Genomic DNA, 5,038 nt, shown 5'->3' with positions numbered 1-5,038 from the left:
GCGCTGAGAGTGTAAATTGCGCACGCGCTGATAGGGGTTTTTCCAATATATATCAGGCGCACTTCCGGTTTCTTTAAATGCTAAAGGAAACGCGGTTTTTCATTAAATCCAGCCGTTTTCGACGGATTTCGATTAAAGCCAACTTTGAAAAGATAGCTATGCATTCCTTTTTCAAAATCGTGTATTTTTCAGAAAATTACGAAATTTTTAATATTTTGAAATTCTCTCAAAATCTGACCTTTTAAAAATGACACAAAATCTATGCATAGCGTAATAAGGATTTAAAGTAAAATATTAAATCAATGAAAAAAATCCCGATAAAGTAATTTGCCAGGGAGCCTTTGCGTTTTTTCAGTATTAGTCACATGACTATGGGCGTGGCCCGATGACGTCATCACTAGTGTTACTGATCATGAAAAAATTAAAACACATGAAATAACTCTGAACTAACTAAAAATGATGAGTTTATATGAGAATAACTTTTCCTTAGCAACGGCTCGAAAAGATCGGTTAATGCGCCCTTAAGCTGCTTACTAAAACGCAAGGCCGGCGTTTTCAAATTCCCCCGGTTTAAAGAGCGTTTTCGAAAAGCTCCGTTTTCGTGACGGATTAGTGTAAACGGTTGACTTAACCGTAGTAATAACGCTGCGTTTTCAAATTTCTCCAGCGTGGTGTGGACGGGGCCTGAGAGCACCAAACAGGTGGTTTAAATAATAGCCTTTCAGGACAAAAAACCCGTATATTTAATAGTATCCTATTGTGATCTGTGATATAAACCTAAATAATTAATTTCACATGCTCTTTGTTATAATTTCTTGAAAATTTGAATAACCCAAAATTGAACGACTCTTTGTTCGCTTTGCTCGAGCTCAGCGAAAAAAGAAAAAAACATTTTGCCAAGCGGGTTCCTAGAGGGTCATATTTACTTGTATCTTATGAAATAACTCGACTAATGGATGGTATTTTAGACATCATTTCAAAAGATAACAGCCAGCTTTTGAAAGAGTTTTTATGCACCCCAATAACAAAGAAGGAATCAAGTAATTCGGATTTCACGATCAAAGACTTCGAAGAACTGTTTGTGTTCGCTTGTTACACAGGCTCCTTGAACTGTTTGATGGTTTTATCAAAGTTTGGTAAGTTATAAAACAAGCTACTTACAAAATAGTCCATATTCTGAAAATATGTATTAAGAAAACAAAAAACTGGAGTTATTCGGCAGAATGTTAATCACATCTTCGGCCTCGAAAAATGGCCCAGTTGTTACGCAGAATTTGCAAAAAACGTTGTAGAATACGAGTTTGACTGGATTAGAAGCCTACGAGCTTAAAAAATCGAAATGGTAAAATGTGAAATCTTTTAAACATTTCTAATACTTTTCTTTTGGTCTACAATTTTTGTCTTCATTTTTGAGCTTCGCGCAATCGCAGATGTCAGCTTTTCATGTGATTTTCTAAATAACAATATTTTAAAGAAATTCAGTTTTTCAGTTTTTCATCTGCATTGTTTTCAGCAATATCAGTTACAACACAGTGGTAAACGCCAAATTATTTTTCTCCTCTTTTTTTAACGGTTAGTTATTGAGTAAGGTATTACCTTACTCAATAATTAAACGTCGCATTAAATACATTTCAAATTCTTTAGTAATAGATGTCAATTTCTCTGCAAGTTTCAAGAGTGCACTTCATGGGCTTCCTCTCACGCCACTCCGAGTAGCGGTGGAATATGATAACGCAGCTGCCGTAAAATGGCTTTGTTGTCATGGAGCTAACGTCAATAACAGAGACGCCGTGTGGAGTACTAAGGCAGATGACATCACTTCCGGTACGTTCATTGCTAGTTCGTGTCGAGTCCCCTGCATGACGCCTTTACACTTCGTCCAATCTGCTGCGTGAGCTAAGATTCTTCTAGAGCATGGAGCCGACATGTGCGCGCAAGACTGTATGGGAAAGACACCTGTAGCCATGGCAATGCTCAACGGTCGTCTCGACGTTTTGGAAGCACTGTGTCATCACGGAGCACCTCTTAATTTAGCTAGTAGTTGGGGAGCAACACCGCTGATGTATGCTCAATACGGGCGCAGCAAGACCGAGCGAGTGTCAGCCACTGAAATACTGTGTCGTTCAGGAGCTGACGTTGATTTGCAAGATAGAAATGGAAGAACAGCCTTGTACCTGGCTAAAGATGTAGAGTGTGTGTGCTTGATTCTGTCGTATCATGGTGATCCCAGTATTGAGACAGTATTTGGTAAAACAGCACTTATCACTGCGGCTGAGAACCAACGATGGAACATTTGTCGCGTGTTATATGATGCCCAGGCTGCCTTGAGTCTTGGGGGACTGGGTCGAGAATCTTCTCTGTTTTGTTCACTATCACGTGACCATCATGCCTGGCTCGTCAAATGTTCCAGGAATGTTAGAGATCTAAGTCATCTTTGCCGGTGTGTGATACGCAAGCAGCTTAAGATGAGGTGTAGAAATCTTTCTGAAGGAAGCTATCAGCTTCCTTTACCAACCGAATTGAAAACTTACGTTTCTTTCTCTTTAAATAACTAATCACTGGTAATGCTGAATTATGCCCCCATTTCCCTTTTTGGTTTTGTAATACATTAGTTGCAATTGTTTATTTAAGTCTTTCAATGCGAGGAAAGTAAGTTAAGAAAAGATAAAGTCCACGGCAAACGAACACGAGCTTCCACACTGTCGAATAACGAGAGAACATCTCGATACTGGCAATAGATTTATGTAACAGAGCCATTGGAAACATATGTCCCATACCCCGTTGGGTGTTTTTTTAATCTGGTACCCAGTGCTGACCGTGCTGATATCGTCTATTTTGTTTTTAACGGCGGCAATTTCAAACTAGTACTTCGTTTGTGGAGTTCTTTATTCCCTGAAGAAACAAGGTATGTGCAGTTTCATTTTACAAAAAAGTTGTTACATCATTGGGCTATGAAGGAGACGAAGTACATTGACAGTGGTTGACGATTTTGTGCTAGAATGCGAGCAATTTCTAAAGCGAGTCGAACGCTGCAAGACACTGAAACCTCGTGCTTTTTTACATTGCTTTTCTACAATACAGGATAGAACATGTTACCAAAACTCGCTAAATTTAATAAGAAACACAACTTAAAGATAGAATGCAACAGCAGATATTTTTTTGGTGAACCCTATTCAGTTAGGATTTTGCTATTATTTATCGGCAGAAAGTCGCAGTTCTGAACTCCATACAAACTCTTACATTTTTAAAATGTCATCAATATGCAAATATTTTGCTTGGGTTGAAGCGTGCATTATAATTCAATGGATGCCCGTGCAAATGTTGTCACTACTCACATAAACTCTCGATCGATCTACAGCCCCGTTCGCAACACGCCGGAGAAATTTGAAAACGGAGGTTTCGCGCAGAAAACGCATCCAATGTTTTCCGTCCACACTACGCCGAAGAAATTTGAAAACTCGACATTTACCGGTCATTTTGGATTTGTGTTTGCTTGAAGAAAACTCTGGCAGGGAATCACATTATTAACGTGATTTCATCGTTTTCGAAAAGCTCAGTTTTCAAAATGTTTTCCGTCCACACTAAAACGCAAAGCCGACGTTTTCAAATTCCTCCGGTTTGAAGAGCGTTTTTGAAAAGCTCCGTTTTCGTGACGGATTAGTGTGGACGGTAGGCCTAACAGTAGAAATAAAGTTGTGTTTTCAGATTTCTTTGGCGTAGTGAGGACGGGACGTAAGCTAGTAAAATCTGTATGATGGCTGTTTTTGTAAAATGGGGCGGGGGGGGGGGGGGGGGGAGTAATGTACCATGTTTTCCATTTTCTATTTTATTATCTTTTTTTTTTAATTTTAAACCCCACAGAGCATTAAAGAACAACGAAAACGTAGTATAGTCACGAAACGAATTCTCTGCAAGCGTGCATTATGATTTGATGCATGCCCTGGCAAATGTTGTCACTACTTACGTAAACTTTTGCTCGTTCTAAGCAAGCAAAATCCGTATGATGGCTAATTTTTTAAATGGGGAGTGACAGTTAAGGTATTACTACGTTTTCTATTTTCTATTTTATTATCGTTTTTAGCTAATTTCAAACCCCACAGAGCATTAAAGAACAATGAAAACGTAGCATAGACACGCAAAAAATTCTCTCGGATAGACATGAACGTTTACTGGTCAAACCCTGTCCTGATTTTTGTCTCAAGTTATATGTGAATTAACTAAAACTGCACTTAGCTGCCCCTAGAACAATAGCATCTCTTTTGTTTTATTCTGGTTGAGATGAATCAACTTTTACTTCGTAGCAATTTTTAGTGTAAACATTTGCCAGCTAGCAGACACACCACCCTAATTTACACCTACTAAGCACATTTGGAGGTGTGGTTGCAGGGCCATGTCTACATCTTCAGTGAGGAAGAAGAGGGGAATGGGTGAATGGGTGTGGCCTCAGAGCCATCTACGGTCATATACAATACTTTAAGACTGAAGAGGGAGTGAAAATCGCCAGATGAGTGTGGTTCAAGGACCGCATCTACGCATTTTCAGAGTTCTCGGAGAAGATAGCAAATGTTTGGGAGGTATTGACATAATCCTAAGGAACTGACGAGCCAGTAAGTACTCGCATAAACTCACTGAATTACCCAAATTCCGGTTGAAGTTAAGATATTGACCGTGAGTAACCTCTGGGTTTCCCAGCCAGCAAAATATCGGCTGGGAAACAGGTATTTTAGGATACAGTTCTTTTGACTGACCCCTAACTTAATAAGTTTCATTACAATAAGATGAATTCTCTTGTACTCATAGTAACTTACAGGAAGCAGGAGGTTACTAGCATTTTTCGGTGAGGGTAAACTGCATGACTTGTTCCTCTGCAACAAACAGAACTAACATTTAAGCTCTGTTATGAATTTCATTTAAAAGACCGTGGTAAGCTGCACCAAACTCATTCTGAGCCTGCGAAAAGACCCACGTTTGGCCCGTGTTTTGATCCCTGGTAACGAGTTTGATCGCGTGACTTTGCCTGGTGGGAAACTGCGCATGT

The 5,038-nt window shown here is 39.4% G+C and overlaps 1 pseudogene; it reads left to right on the top strand.

Moving 5' to 3' along the window:
* Positions 1-798: 798 nt before the first annotated feature.
* Positions 799-2,655, top strand: LOC149107705 (ankyrin repeat domain-containing protein 61-like; annotated as a pseudogene).
* The last annotated feature ends 2,383 nt before the right edge of the window (positions 2,656-5,038 follow it).

The sequence above is a fragment of the Orbicella faveolata genome, unplaced genomic scaffold, assembly GCF_042242905.1.
Source record: "Orbicella faveolata isolate gen_17 unplaced genomic scaffold, um_ofav_v1 contig_26, whole genome shotgun sequence".
Classification (NCBI taxonomy): domain Eukaryota; kingdom Metazoa; phylum Cnidaria; class Anthozoa; order Scleractinia; family Merulinidae; genus Orbicella; species Orbicella faveolata.
The sequence above is the reverse complement of the archived record's forward strand: the minus strand, read 5'-3'. Positions and strand labels throughout refer to the sequence as shown.